Consider the following 17517-nt stretch of genomic DNA (forward strand, 5'->3'; position numbering starts at 1 on the left):
ATATCCACGGCCCATTTGGCCAATCGTCCCAATAGCTCGGGATTATGCATTATATTTTGTAACGGGTAAGTAGTCACAACACATACAGGATGACATTGAAAATATGGTTCAGCTTCCTAGAGGCGCTTAGCAAAGTGAGCACCAATTTTTCTAGGTGAGGGTACCTAGTTTCGACCTCACCTAGGGTCCGACTAACATAGTAAATTGGAAATTGCGTACCTTGCTCTTCCTGGACCAAGAGTCTACTTACCGCTATCTCCGATACCACCAAAGTACAAGTATAATTTTTTATCTGCCTTCTGCGTGTGAAGCAGCGGTGGGCTCTATAGATATCGCTTGAGTTCCTCCAAGGCCCGTTGGCATTCCGAAGTCCATAAAACGTTATTCTTCTTCTTCAGTAGTTGGAAGAATCGGTGACTTTTATCGGAGGACCTCGAGATAAATCACCACAAGGCTGCTATACGCTTGGTTAATCTTTGCATGGCCTTCACGTTGTCCACAACCGCAATATCCTCGATGGCTTTGATCTTGTCGGGGTTGATCTCGATTCCTCGATTGGATACCTTGAATCTTGATCCGACTCCAAACGCACATTTCTCCGAGTTTAGCTTCATATTGTACTTCTTCACTATGCTGAAAGTTTCCTGTAAATGTTTTAAATGATTCTTTGCTCGCAGGGACTTAACTAACATATCGTCAATGTAAACCTCTATTGATTTTCCTATTTGTTCCTCTAACATTCGGTTTACTAGGCGTTGATAAGTGACACCGACAGAAAACTGAGGCTCTCGTGGCTGGCCGTGGCATCGATCATGTGATTGATATTGGGCAAAGGAAAGGAGTCCTTGGGACATGCCTTATTCAAATCCTTATAGTCCACACACATTCTTAATTTATTCCCCTTTTTAGGGACTACCATTATGTTTGCTAACCAATCCGGGTGTTTAACCTCCAAAATGAACCCTATTTTGAGGAGTTTAGATACCTTGTCCTTGATGAAAGCATGTTTGACCTCGGATTGGGGTCTCCTCTTCTACTTGACCGGGTGGAACTTCGAGTCCAGGCTTAGCTTGGGAGTGGTTATCTCCTGCAGGATCCCTGTCATATCAAGGTAGGACCAAGCGAAATAATCTATGTTAGCTATAAGAAATTGAATGAATTTTTTCCTGAGCTCGGGGCTTAACCCCATGCCTAGGTATACCTTCTGATCGGGAAGATGCTCGATCAATATGACCTATTCCAGATCCTCGACCGTTCATTTAGTAGTGTCAGAATCATCGGGGTCTATAAAAGACCTAGGAACCTTTAATCGTCGTCCTCATTAGTCATCTGCTTCTCTGGTTGGGTCAGGGATGGAGTCAGTAATTGCTATTTAGTTTCCTGCTTTGTGACCGAACTTGGCCCATTTGTTGTGGCAAGTGAGAATACCGGAATCGCTTCTTTGACCGCAAATATTTTCTTTGTGGCTGGTTGTTCTCCATAGATTGTTTTAATCCCTCCTAGTGCTGGGAACTTCAATACTTGGTGCAGAGTCGAGGGCACTACCCTCATGTTGTGGATCGATGGCCTCTCGAACAAAGCATTGTACCTCATGTCTCCTTCGATCATGTAAAACTTGGCTTCCTAGATGGTCCTGGAGGCATTCACTGGTAATGTTATCTCCTTCTTAGTGGTTTCACATGTCATGTTGAATCCGTTGAGAACTTGGACTGCAAGCAGAATTTGATCTTGTAGACCGAGATGCTCTACGACCTTAGATTGGATGATGTTGGCCGAGCTACAAAGATAAATTAACACACGCTTAACTCAAGATTTATTTATGAGTACAGATTATCATTGTGGGGCTGAACAGTCCCTTCTGCGTCCTCATCATTGAAAGACAAGGTTCCTTCCGGTACATAATCTCGAGTTCGTTTTTCCCTTGTGATGGATACTTTGGTGCGCTTCAACATCGTCCCTATCGATGATCATGTTAATGACGTGTTGAAGTTCTTCTTGTTCGGTCCGTTTATTAGAATCCCTTATTTCTGAAATGGTTCTTTGCTCGATCGCTCAGGAATTCTTGAAGGTGCCCATTGTTGAATAACCAAGCTACCTCATCTCTCAACTGTCTGCAATCCTCTGTTTTGTGGCCATGAGTGCCATGATATTTGCACATCTGGTTAGGATCCTTTTGGGCTAGATCAAATTGTAGAGGTCGAGGTAATTTGGTGTCCTTGATGCATCCGATAGCTGCTACAATGGCGGCAACATCGACATTAAAGTTATATTCCTATAAACTCGGTGCTTCCTTAGGCCCGATAGGCCTGTCGAAACCACTCTTGCTCATGAGTCGGCGGTTGCTCTGACCTCGATCACCTCTCCTTTCATTTTGCATAGAATTCTGCCCGGACCCACTGCTTCTCCGGTCTCCAGTGTACGGCTGATAATGATCCCTGTTCGGCCTTGGTTCACGGTCGATATCTCTCTTGACTCTGTCGATGATTCTGACGGGATAAATGGACCCCGAAGGGGCCCCAAGTTGATCATTTTCGACTCTGATTTTTTATTGCTACCTGTTATGAATGTTAGCCAAAGTAACAGCTGGGTATTCTATCAGATTTCGTTTCAACTGCTATGAAGCCACTAAGCTTCGATCATTGAGTCCATGGGTGAAAGCCTGAACTGCCCAATCATCAATAACCGGTGGCAGATCTATCCATTCCATTTGAAACCGAGACACGAACACTCTGAGCATCTCATTATCCTTCTGTTTTACTTTAAAAATTTCTGACTTCTTGGTCTCAACCTTGATAGCCCCGGCGTGTGCTTTTACGAAAGAATCTGTAAGCATAGCAAATGAATCAATAGAATTAGATGGTAAGTTGTGATACCATATCATGGCTCCTTTTGACAGGATCTCCCCGAATTTTTTCAACAGGACAGACTCGATCTCATCATCTTCTAAGTCGTTCCCTTTGATGGCACATGTGTAGGAGGTAACATGCTCGTTTGGGTCAGTCGTTCCATTGTACTTAGGAATCTCGGGCATGCGAAACTTCTTAGGGATCGTTTTTGGAGTCACGCTCGGAGGAAAAGGTTTTGGCATGAACTTTTTGGAATCTTGGCCCTTCAGTATCGGTGGTGCTCTAGGATCTGATCGACCCTGGAATTATAGGTTTCCACCTTCTTGTCATTTGCTTCAATTTTCTTCTTTCGTTAGTTCTTCGAGCATCTTCATAATCTCAGGGTTGGTCCCCGACTCCCTTTTATTCGGCCTCTTTGGGGTCGGTTCATCTCTGTGAACGACTTTTTGGGGTGGTTCGGGCTCAATCTTGCTCGGCGTGCGGCTCTAGTTCTGGAGTTGGGCTATCGCTGACTGTTGAGCCTGTAACATTTCAAAGATTACCCGCAAGTTGATTCCACCATCTTCCCCATCATGCTTGTTTTGTGCAACCGATCATAATATATGCAGACGTTGTTTTCAGGATCGATAGGCAAATTTATATTGATGGCTACATGCGAGATGACATCAATCAGATCTACAGTCGGGACACCATCGAGGTCGGCTGGAGGTACCTCATTTCTGAGTGCTACGTTATTGTTTTCTCCATGGTGGACGGATTCATTGTCAACATGTAGGGGTGCTAGTTGAGAGTTTGACATTTTGAGTTTAAACTTGAAATCGGAGACACTTCAAAGAATAAGTGTAAAATGGTCTGTGTTATGGAGATTTGTATCAAATAACTACTATTATCCTTATCCCCATGGTGGGCGCCAAACTGTTTACCCTCAAAATCGGATAACAATTGAATTTGTAAGTGGTTTTAAGGATACGTGGATTAAATTGACGCAAAATGATAAAATAGATTACAATTGAAGTAAATAATGATAAAGTAAATTCAAACCACACGAATTGAACAGTCACAGCCTTGGGAAGTTGGCCACCCTCGAACTGGATGAACTTCGATTGGTATCAAGGCACAATTGAATAAGAGCTTAAAGAGAAAAATAATGTATTGCTTTGGAATGCATTTTACAATGTGTTAAACGAATTATCAGACCCCATTTATATAGTACGGGCGTCCTTCTTTAGGTATAATTTTATAAAAGGTAAAAATCTCTTGATTTGCTGATTGCCAGTTCCTTACTGATACATGCCGAGATTCCCGCCGTAATATTCGTCACGGATATTTCGGTCTTCTGTTGATTATGCTAACAATGTTTGCTCGAGGTCGTTTGGGGTCAGGGTCGATTAAGGGATCACAGACTCAATGTACTCGAAGGCAAACATTCTGACCTCGGGTTCCGGCCCTGTGGGATTTGGGGTCAATCTTCAGTCCCTCATGTTCCGAGCCCATTCTGTCTCGTCGTAGACGAACCCGATTTCCACCGTATACACTCCTTATATGATTTTGGTCAATCTTTATCTTTCGAGCTAGCTTTTGGAGTTGAGTTAGGCGTCCTTTTCTAACACGATTAATTAACATTACTTTTGTTATATTGAGACAAAAACATTTTTTTATATCTGGACATATTTCACCTAATGCATATTTTTTAATAGATGATCTGATTACGTACCTGAGGCAATGGGTTCAATTTTGCATTGAAGTAATTATACCGTTAAATTTATTGGTTCAAATTTACTATTTGTTGAAATTTTAATAGGTTTATTTTTACCTGCATATCTCTATTCGGTATCGAAAGTTATGAGATTAGATGAACTCATAGCCGAAAAGCTACGCCCGCCCCTGACATGTACACCATTTCAGTTATTCTATCATGACCTGATCTTATTGTCGACATAAATATTGCTCTTGTCCGATAATGTGCTACTTTCAAAACTGAGACAACAGAGTTGCTCCTTTTTTTTTCCCTCCTCGAGGAATATGATACTGTAATGTTTTATAACTGTGACGCAGGTATATCGGATAGAACCTTTTGTAATATCGAATATAGCTTATATACTATACACTTAGTATATATATATATATATATATATATATATATATATATATATATATATATATATATATATATATATATATATATATATATTTGTTTGTCGCGCGAAAAAAAGTTGTCCATTTGTGCACGTTATTTATCTTATATAGCATCCAGAATTAGACTATTTAATGATGAGCTGCTGCAATTGTTCCGCTTCAAATATCTTAACAGGTAAATACTGTCATTGCATGGTGAGTCGCACGCAAATTTGCTGCAATATATACCATTACCATGTGTGGTAAAGCTGCGAACGATTTCACATTAATCATAGATAGTGAAGATGCAGTCTGCTCACGTTACCGAGATATAAACTTGCACAAATGACGACACACTTGAGTAATATGTGAGAAACTCAACAATCGACATCGAATTTTTATTATGTCCAAAGTTAGAAAGCAAGTGTACTCTTGATGTCCTGGCCTCAAAAAGAGTTGGAATCTTAAGCTTTTAAGAACATTAGCTATAGTGGAAGCAAACACAGAACCGGAAAAACGTAACCTAGAAATGTAAATTGAAAAAAATGGTGTTGGAAAAAATTGGAAGATTATGGAGAATAAATGGTTTAGCTTGAGGCGTGTCAATGACACTGTCCTTAAGGATATTTCGTCCACACCGAGATAAATAATATTAGGTGTATCCCTAGGATTCAACAAGCTCTTCTAGTATAACTAGGAGCAGAAATAACAAAGCTTAAACAAAATAAAACCCAGCAATAAAATCAGTTTAGAAGAAGAGTTTTACTTTCGGTTTCATACACTTTTTTGTCTACCTTTCAAAGTGAATGTAGAATGAATTATATAGTCAAAAATGGACATAAGTTAGTCAGCAATAGCAGAAAACCAATCCATTAAGATTAAGCCATTAATAATTAAATAAACGTTGGACATAAGTTAGTAAGCAACGGCAGAAAACCAATCCATTAAGATTAAGCCATTAATATTAAATAAACGTTATTTTGACTTTCAGGATAGTAACGTGCAAATCTCATAATAGTCATATAAAAACTATTCAAAAGGTGGTTTCAAAATGAAAGCCATTAAGGCTAATCAAGTAGTCACATTAAGTTTATAATTTGTTACAAAAAATATTCAAAATAATTAATATGATAAAGACTTATTAATAAAACATTAAGAAAATAAATCTAGACATAGTTTTGGAATATTTTTTTTTGAGATATTAAAATAATTTTTCTTTCAAATGGATCATGGAATATGACAAAGGATATGCTGTATGAATTGAAGCTCCTTGACTTCTCTCTAAAGAGTCAAGCGACACACCTTCATAGGCACAAAATCAAGCAGCATCTCCGACTTTCAGCAACTTTTACTGCATCTCACCTGCAAATTAAATTCATGTACAAGGTAACTGAGGGAATCTGATGAAAATATTCTTTAAAGGAGCTGCTTTCACGAAATGGAATTGTAAAATGATAAGAAAGTCACCCCATTTTCTGACCCTAGAAAAGCAAACCCCCCCCCCCCCCAATGCAATCCACAGGGCACAAGCACAAAAAAATCGCGGGATATGCTGATTCTCTCCAGGGGTTTATTCCATCTCTTAAACTGGGAAGTGATGCTCTATAAAGCACGAAGAGCTGTATTGTGATGGACCAGAAGCAAAAAAAAAAAAATGAGAAAGAAGAGTTGGTGAATGATAATACTAATTCTTAAATAATAAGCGAAACAGTGGTAGGGCTACTCTCTATTGGCATGCCGTTATATGTATTGTGACTCCCTCACATATAAATTTCAGCTGACACGCCAAAGGAGAGCTGCCCTGTTACTGTCTCTGCTTAATCCTAATTCCTAACATGCACCTCCGCACTTAATATTGTGATGCAAAAGGTATTGCTATAATACTTGTCTCAAACGTCTACATTGGTTTTTCTCGATGGTTACAATTTTGCGCCAAGACTGACGTAGGAACCAATTATTTACTACATTAGCTCTCTCTCTTCTACAGTTCTACTTGAATGCTCCATTTGGCAAAGCGGACTTTTAGTTAACTCATAGTGGATACAATATAATGTACTTAGCAAAGAATGAGCAAAAAAAAGCAAAAAAAAAAAAAAGGAGAAAAAAGATAAATAGGTTTCTTGGCCAAAGAGAGGTGCCAAGTCATTTTCTATTGTCCCAACTTTATATATATATATATATATATATATATATATATATATATATATATATATATATATATATATATATATATATATATATATATATATATATATATATATATATGTTGGGATATACTATTAACCATGCGGTTTAGACATAGTATTATATTTTATTCTTTATGGAACAATTATTTATTTAATTTATTCAATTCAATAAAGTACTATTTTAAATAGATCATTTGTTACATGTGTGTCCTTTTAGTTATGTAGTAGACAATTTAGTGTATGGAGTCTTAGCTCATGCACAGAAGATTAAATTGTTGGTTCTCTTAATTAATAAACTCTGTTCACAATCAAAGATATTGTTGGACAAAATATCTTGATGATTGTAGCACAAGATTATCGTATAATTTGTCTTGAATATGGGAGTAGTTTTACTCCAACTTCTTGTGCTAGTATACTCAGTGTATATTGAATGGATCAAGTAGAGAAAAGATTTTTTGTACTGAATATATAAAACATTTTCAATAATTCATTAAATGAGCTTATACTCATAATCTTGATATAATTATTATGATCAATGTAATTTATTTATTGTTTTGATTTATCAAAAGGTACGACTCTATTTAGAGTTAGTATATGCCTAATAGATTGGACAATAACGAATAACATTTGTGAATAATAATTAGTTGATAGAATCCATGACTCCGTTTTGGGTTTGATGATACCCCTTTATGTAAGCTTATAAGTTTTCATGTGAAAACCCGGCCGGTGGATTTTGTATCCGTCACATGAAATAGTTTAAGCGGAATTATAAAGGATTTAATTAGTTAATTGAATTAAATTTTCAGTGATTTAATTTAAATAACTAGTATTTGAAATCTTAACATGGGGAGTTAAAATAAGCGTTAATGAATTTTTGAAATTCATATTGAGGAGTTCAATTGCAGCTTTTTAGTGGAATAAATTGCAATTAATTATAATAAGAATTAATTCATGTTAATTTCGAATTAATACTATAATTAGTAGCATTTTATTATTTCTGTGGTCCCTGCTATACCTAGTAAAAATCTGGACAGACTTGGATAAAAAGTAGCTTGGGAGAAAAGTTATCCTTTTGAGTTAGAGTAGGATTCTACTTGCAGAATCTTGCACGTTTTTAGCCCCTATCGTGGCTCAATTTCGGGTTTATTAAAGGAGGACTAGTTTCACCTAATAACTTACCTTTCAGTTGTATTGTTCTTGCCCACCCAATAGCAAAATCGTCCAAGGTTTTACTAGGCAAATAGTAGAAGACTGCCGCCCTGGATTCTTGCTGCTTTGAAGTTTGTGCAACTACTTTAAGAGGTTAGTGCTTCTAATCTCGTTATTATTGCGTTGTCTAGTTCACATGTATTTGATGCCTAGTTTGTATGCTTGCTTCCGTTGCGTATGTTCTGACAATCGGTATCAAATGTCGTCTTACATCTAACTAGATAATGTAATACAACATGCATAGAGTAATATTAAAACGTGTTATTTATTGATACATGTTTGGGATGATTATTCTATGTTTAAAACGTGATTGTATTTATTAGTATCTTAATTCTGTAATTCTGAAATTATAAATTAATATACACATGTATAAATAGTGGTGTTATATTTAAATAACAGTCTGTTCAAATTACATTTTTTGTTGAATAGCAATTTATTTTTGATAAAAACGTGACTGTGTTTTTGAATGCTATTAATGCTGTAATTATGGGTTAATATACATATTCATAAACAGTGAATTAATACCATTAATCTGTTTTAGTTGAGTTATGTCCATAATCACAGTGTTATATTAATAAAAGCTTCACTGTTTTGTATGATGTTAATTCTGTATTTTTGGATTAATATACAGAATTATGAACAGTACCGTTTTTGACTAGTGAAAACATATTGTTTTTACAATTCTGTCTAAACACGTTTTTATTAAATAGAAAAATTATTTTGAGTTCTGAAATCATGTGTTAATAAACATCAGTATATTATGTGATTTGAACAAGTCAAAATAATTAAACCCCTTAAAACGCCAAAAAAACAGAATTCTAGTCACGCGTAGAATTCTGAAATTCTGTCGAACTCCGATTGACCTCAAATTTGGTAGGTTCATCGGAAACGGCCCAACTTAAAAAACACATCAGCTTTGCTGATGATGTATGCCGTTTTTTGGGTATCGGGGTCGTTTAGATGGAGTTTTGGCCTTTTTTCTATTTTCTGGAATTATTTTAATAAAATAAAAATATTAATAGAAATCTGTGATGGTAGGGTTCAATTCCCATTGTTTCCAATCATGTTTTATAGTAATATAATGAATTTATATGTTTACATAGGTCTTCTTCCACATCGGATAAATTCATTATAGATGATTACTGTAGTTTTGCCTCTAGTTATTTCATTACATGTATTAACTCTCCAACTGAGTTACATGTTGATTGAATGAAACTAGAGTTTATAAAAGTGATACTTACCTATCTTAAATTAACAGTTTAATCTCCATCTGAGTTATTCCTGTTTAAATTTATGGGGTTAATATCTTACATCACTCATATATTTTGCATGAATAGTTAAGTTTCTCTAACAAATCTAACTGTTCAATGAGCATGGTTATATGTTTAATGTGTCATTTTTGATCATTCTAAATACATAACTAATGATCTATTTAATGTGAATATCTTTTAGATTAACCATGTCTTCATTCAACCCACTTACCTCAATTTTGAACCAAAACAAGTTAGAAGGACCGAATTATGTTGACTAGAAAAGGAACCTTGATATTGTCCTAACTGCTAAAGGTTACAAATTTGTAATCGCTGAGGAGTGCCCAGAAAAACCTGAAAATGCTACTGATGATCAGGTTAAGGCCTATGACAAATGGGTTAAGGCTGATGAGATGACGCGATGTTACATTCTTGCCTCTATGGCGAATGTTTTGCAACATCAGCATCAGTCTATGGGGTCTGATTATGATATGCTCGAAAGTCTGAAAAAGTTGTTCGGTGAGTAAACTCGTGCAGCTAAGCAGACAACCATGAAATCACTTTTGAATACCAAGATGGCTGAAGGATTATCGGCCAGGGACCATGTTTTGAAGATGATGAGTCTTCTGAATGAACTAGAGGTCCTTGGAGCTATGATTGATAAGAAGTCTCAAGTTGAGATGGTCCTGCAGACTCTGCCTGACAGATTTCAATAATTTCACTTGAACTATAATATGAACAAAATGGATTTGTCACTAGCGAAATTATTGAATGAGCTGCAAGCGGCAGAATCTATTATCAAACAACAAGCTCTAGTTGTAGCACTCAATGTTGAGAAAACTTCCATTTCTAAGTCGAAAATCAATAAGAAAAAGAAGAAGGCTTAAAAGGTTCTGGCACTTGGTGGTGCGACTGGTGTGAAAAAGCCCAAAGGCAAGTGCTATCATTGCAAGCAACCTGGGCATCACAAGAAGCAATGCTCTGCCTATCTGGAAAAGTTGAATAAGCAAGGTAATTCAAATTTAAATGTCGTTGAAACTTGTTTAGCGACTGTTTCTACCATGCTTTGGTGTGTAGATTCGGGAGCCACTAATCATATCTGCACTACATTTCTAGGGTTTCAGGAAACGCGACGGCTAAGTGAGAATGAAGTTTGCGTTTTTCAAGCCAATGGCGAGCCAGCACCAGCTTTAGCTTTAAGAGATATTAGAGTTTCATTTAGTAGTGATAGAGTTTTAGTTTTAAAAGATGTTCTCTATGTACCTTCTATTAGAAGGAATTTGATTTCGGTTTCGAAAATAATGGATGTTGGTTATAACGTTTATTTTTCTAATAACTCTACTATTATTAAGTTTAATAAACGTTTTATCTACACTGCTGCTAGAGTACATGACCTTTTTATTCTTGATATATCTCCTCATGTGCTACAACAACCAAAAGAACTAAATAACATTAATCTATCACATAAAAGAAAACATATTTCTGAATTGAGTCAAACTTATTTATGGCACTTATGTCTAGGCCATATAAATCTAAATAGGATTTCAAGATTGGTCTCTAATGGACCTTTGAGTTCATTGAAAGTGGAGTCACTACCAACATGTGAATCCTGTTTAGAAGGCAAAATGACAAAGAGATATTTCCCCTCAAAAGAAAATAGAGCCAGTGATAAGCTAGAATTAATTCACTTTGATTTGTGTGGTCCTATGAATATACAAGCAAGAGGTAGTTTTGAGTATTTTGTGACTTTCGAAGATGATTACTCAAAATATGGATATATTTATCTGTTACGACGTAAGTCTGAATGCTTTGAGAAATTCAAAGAATTTAAGACGGAAATGGAGAAACGACATGATAAATATATCAAAACATTGCGATCTAATCGTGGTGGTGAATATCTTTGTATATAATTCATAAAATACTTATCAGATAATGGAATTACATCTCAATTATCTGCCCCAGGAACACCACATCAAAATGGTGTGGCAGAAAGAAGAAATAGGACCCTTATGGAAATGGTTAGATCAATGTTAAGTTATTCTGATTTGCCTTCTTCCTTTTGGGGATATGCTTTAGAAATAACAAACTACATTCTAAATTTGGTTCCTTCAAAGTCAGTACCTTCAACTCCAGTAGAATTGTGGACTGGGCACAAGCCAAGTTTAAGGCATATTCGGGTTTGAGGTTGTCCAACACATGTGCTGAAAGGGAAAGCGGATAAATTGGAATCAAGGATAGAAGTATGCATTTTTATTGGATATCCAAAAGGAACAAAAGACGGTTTGTTTTATTGTCCCAAAAAAAGAAGGTAATTGTTACGACAAATGCCAGATTTTTAAAAGAGGACTATCTAACGAACCATATTCCTAAAAGTAAACTAGTTTTACAGGAATTAAATAATGGAGTAACTAAAGACTCATCTCTATAACGTATCCTGGAAGCTAGTATTGACATACCACTGCATTATCGTAGTGAGAGAAATGTCAATAGGCAGCAGATTGTACAAGAGCAATTGCCTGACATCTCACTACCCCAAAGTAGTGGGAGTAATGTTGAGCAACCTCAGATTGTTGAACAACCTGAAATTGTTATGCAACCTGCACTCCATGAAGAAGTTAATGATATCCCAGTACCACAAGGCATGGAGGATAACATTAAGGCTTCAGTTCGAGGAAATGATGATGTGATTCAACAACAAAATCAGCCTCCACCTGTAGTGAGTAGTCGTAGTGGGAGAATTATTAGAAAACCTCTCCGGTTTGTGCTCTTGGGAGAATCTTATGATAGAATCCTTGAAGAGCCTAATACAGAACCTATTAATTACGACGAATCACTACATGATGCAGATGCTGATAAATGGGTTGATGCTATGAAATCTAAAATGGATTCCATGTACTCCAATCAAGTCGGGGATCTTGTAGAACTACCTACTAGAGTCAAACTCATAGGTTGTAGATGGATCTATAAGAAAAAAAGAGGAGTGGATGGAAAAGTGCAAACTTTTAAAGCTAGGCTTATTGCAAAAGGGTTTACTCAAAAAGAAGGGATCGATTATGAGGAAATTTTTCGCCGGTAGCCATGCTTAAATCCATTAGGATTCTCTTATCCATTGCTGCTCATTACGATTATGAGATCTGGCAAATGGATGTGAAGATCGCTTTTCTAAATGGAAGTCTTGATGAGTGCATCTATATGGCACAACCAGTTGGTTTCATAAAAAGTGGTAATGAGCACATGTTGTGTAAATTAAAGAAATTCATTTATGGATTGAAACAAGCTTCTAGGGCATGGAACACTTGTTTTGACGCATCGATTAAGACCTTCAGTTTTGATCAATGTGAAAATGAGTCTTGTGTCTACAAGAAGTGGAATAGAGATAAAGTTACATTTTTGGTTTTGTACGTAGATGATATTTTGCTAATAGGAAATAATGTGAGCATGTTGAACTCAGTAAAGGAATGGTTGTCCTCACGTTTCGATATGAAAGACTTGGGACAGGTAGCACATATCCTTGGGATCAAGCTTATGCGATATCGTAAGCAAAGGAATTAGGCTTGTCCCAAGCACTTTATATTGATACTATTCTCATCAGGTTTAGCATGCAAGATTCCAAGAAAGGGTTTCTCCCCTTTAGACATGAAATCTCTCTATCAAAAGATCAGTCCCCAAAATGACTGATGAGATAGAAAAGATGAAGATGGTCCCTTATGCTTCTGCTATAGGGAGTCTTATGTATGTTATGTTATATACTAGACCTGATATCTACTTTATTGTTGGCATGGTTAGTAGATTTCAGTCTAATCCTGGTTGAGAACACTGGACTATTGTTAAGCATATAATCAAGTACTTGAAGAGGACTAGGGATTATATGTTGGTATATCACTCAGGTGATCTTGCACACATTGGCTATATTGATTCAGATTTTCAGTCAGATAGAAACTCTAGAAAATCTACCTCAGGATATGTTTTTACCTTAGGAGGTGGCGCTATAAGTTTGAGAAGCATCAAACAATCATGTGTTGCTGATTCCACCATGGAAGCCGAATATGTGGCTGCATCTGAGGTAGCTAAAGAGGCTGTTTGGCTCAGAAACTTTCTAAAAGAGCTTAATGTGGTTCCTTCGGTTCAAGCACCAATTATACTTTATTGTGACAATAGTGGTGCAGTTGCAAACTCGAAGGAACCAAGAAGCCATAAAAGGAGTAAGCATATTGAGTGTAAATATCACTTCATTTGGGACATATCTCAGAGAGGTGATGCAAGAGTGTTGAAGATTGCGTCAGAGGACAATTTGGCAAACCCGTTTACAAAGAGCTTGACACAGAAGATTTTGACAAGCATGTAGAAGGAATGGGTGTTAGAGTAGTAGACGAATGGTTATGAGTCTAAGTGGGAGATTGTTGGGATACTATTAACCATGTGGTTTAGACATAGTATTATGTTTTATTCTTTATGGAATAATTATTTATTTAATTTATTCAATTTAATAAAGTACTATTTTAAATAGATCATTTATTACATGTGTATACTTTTAGTTATGTAGTAGACAATTTAATGTATGGAGTCTTAGCTCATGCACAGAAGATTAAATTGTTGGTTCTCATAATTAATAAACTATGTTCACAATCAAAGGTATTGTTGGACAAAATATCTTGATGATTGTAGCACAAGATTATCATATAATTTGTCTTGATTATGGGAGTAGTTTTACTCCAACTTCTTGTGCTAGTATACTCAGTGTATATTGAACGGATCAAGTAAAGAAAAGATTTTTTTGTACTGAATATATAAAATATTTTCTCTACTGAATATGTAAAACATTTTCTCTAATTCATTAAATGAGCTTATACTCCTAATCTTGATATAATTATTATGATCAATGTAATTTGTTTATTGTTTTGATTTATCAAAAGGTACGACTCTATTTAGAGTTAGTATATGCCTAATAGATTGGACACTAATGAATAATATTTGTGAATAATAATTAGTTGATAGAATCCATGACTCCGTTTTGGGTTTGATGATACCCTTTTATGTAAGTTTATAAGTTTTCATGTGAAAATCCGGCCGGTGAATTTTGTATCCGTCACAGGAAATAGTTTAAGCGGAATTATAAAGGATTTAAATAGTTAATTGAATTAAATGTTCAGTGATTTAATTTAATTAACTGGTATTTGAAATTTTAACATGGGGTGTTAAAATAAGTGTTAATGAATTTTCGAAATTCATATTGAGGAGTTCAATTGCAGTTTTTTAGTGGAATAAATTGCAATTAACTATAGTAAGAATTAATTCATGTTAATTTCGAATTAATACTATAATTAATAGCCTCTTATTATTTCTGTGGTCCCTGCTATACCTAGTAAAAACCTGGACAGACTTGGGTAAAAAGTAGCTTGGGAGAAAAGTTATCCTTTTGAGTTAGAGTAGGATTCTACTTGCAGAATCCTACATGTTTTTGAGCCCCTATTGTGGCTTAATTTCGGGTCTATTAAAGGAAGACTAGTTTCACCTAATAACTTACCTTTCAGTTGTATTGTTCTTGCCCACCCAATAGCAAAATCGTCCAAGGTTTTACTAGGCAAATAGCAGAAGACTGCAGCCCTGGATTCTTGCTGCTTGGAAGGTTTGTGCAACTACTTCAAGAGGTTAGTGCTTCTAATCTCGTTATTATTGCGTTGTCTAGTTCACATGTATTTGATGCCTGATTAGTATGCTTGCTTCCGCTGCGCATGTTCTAACAGCTACAATAAGTTTTATAGTCAATATTAATGCTTATAAAAAATATTCAAAAAATTGTACTAGGAATGACAACAATATTGGATATCTATTTTTTTTTTAGTTTTTTCATGGTTTAGATAAAATGCACAACTTATTTTTTTATAGTGTTTACTCATGTAAAAGTAGAACTTGTTAGTCGTACTTATTTTAGCAACTTAGTAGGAAGTCGTGAAAGATGTCTATATTAATCGACTTGAGAAATGTTTTTATTGTTTGGTGGATAATTTTGGGTGCTTTTAATATTCATAGAAATTTGATAGAAATATATTATAATTTTGGCCATGGCAATTGTTGGAAAAATAAGTATTAGTGGTGGCAGAATTTTCGTAAAAGCAATTAGTAATTGTAGCGAAAATGGTAGCCACTAATTCCCAATCTATTGTGGCGACAAGAGTTAACTGAAGTATAATAGCTTTGGTGCCGGCTAATTGTCGCCACTAACAGTCAATTTACAGTGGCTACCTACCTAAAATATTGTTGGAACTTTTTTCATTGTATAGTTAATTATTTTTTTGGGGGGTTTAGTTGCTAGAAAATGTGCCAAAAATATTCAGTTTCGGAAGTACTTGCAGCAATTCTAGTGTCGCCACTAAAAGTTGATTTCTCACAGTTACACTCCCAAGTTAATCAAATATCGGACGATACTGAGTTGCTACCAAAATTTTATAGTTCAAGAGACATTAATTCTGAAAATAATGAGTAGCATCACTAGAATTTTTGAAAGAAAAATTGCACATTTGATAATTGACTCAAACATCACAAAAAATATAAATGGGAAGAAAGAAAAGAGGAGAAGCAACCATACCTTGATAGCTTGCTACTGAAAATCGTTGGAACCAATTTCAACAGTAATAGAGTAAGTTTGGATGTTATTAGTTTTTATTTACATATGGATCCACCCCATGGCCCAAGGTAAAAAAATAGTAATGCTTCATTTTCTTGAACTAAATATATATAATATATTATATATAAATTTATTCAGTTTGATTCGGTATTTTTTTTATTTCTTTAAAAACTAAAACCTATCTTAATTATTCGATACAAGTATAGATTGGGAATTTGTTGAACACTAAGCGAATGGATGTTCTCATTGCATCGGTGTTGGAAAAGATTGACCTGCTACCCTTTCTCCTCCGCTTTGATGACTTATTAAAGAAAAAAACAGGGCCGATTGTCCAACGATACTATTCTATAGAAATAACCTAATAATCTATTTGATAACTAAGATTGGACTAAGTCGATTAGATTGGTCTTTCAAACAACCATTAACACCCCCTAACCATTTGTAATAATTCTGTTTGGCGATATCTGAAACTATATTGCATTTATTTCGTTTTATGTGATATTCTTTCTTTCTTTAGATTGTTCCAAAATTTTATATATGAAAATAGTTTAATTTTACCCGTAATAACATACTTTCATAGCCACAAAAATCTCATGGCAAGTTATAGACCAAAAGTTTCAAAGTTCTTTAGTTTTTTTTAAACACTATGTCCATTCAAACACCGCCACATAAAATAATAGAGAGGGTGTTATTCTTTGATGAGTATCACCCACTTTTAAGTATTATATTTTGCACATTGAAATAAATATCCCTCTTGGTAGGGCATCATATACACTAGAAGAAAAGTGTCAATTACATGGGGATTTTCCTAAGGATAATATAAACATATCCGCAGGTAATATGATTTGCTGCGGAATTTCCTACCAAAATAAATCCGTTGGAAAAACCTTCGTAGGTAATTATTACCTGCGAATTAAAATTTCCCCAGGTATATTACCTGGGGATTATACCTGGGGATTTTGTGTCCCTATGTAACTTACTTGCGGATTTATCAGCGAAACATATCAAAAACATCGCAGGCGTATTTTGGTAAAAATTCGTAAACAAAAGGATTTTTCTTAGGAAGAAATCCACAGGTAATTCCCCGTGAAGATCCTCAAGTAAGTCCGTAGGAAATTTTGAGGTGAAAATTTATGGACGAAAGGGATTTTCTTGTGAATATTTATGAAAAATATTCCGCAGAAAAATTCCTTTAAAAATCCCAAGTAAAATCCGCAGGAGTATATTTTCGCAAGAAAATTCCCATGAAATATTTGCATGTAAAATCCCAGTAAAATTCCCAAGTA

Source organism: Nicotiana tabacum, chromosome 6 (genome assembly GCF_000715075.1).
Source record: "Nicotiana tabacum cultivar K326 chromosome 6, ASM71507v2, whole genome shotgun sequence".
Lineage (NCBI taxonomy): Eukaryota > Viridiplantae > Streptophyta > Magnoliopsida > Solanales > Solanaceae > Nicotiana > Nicotiana tabacum.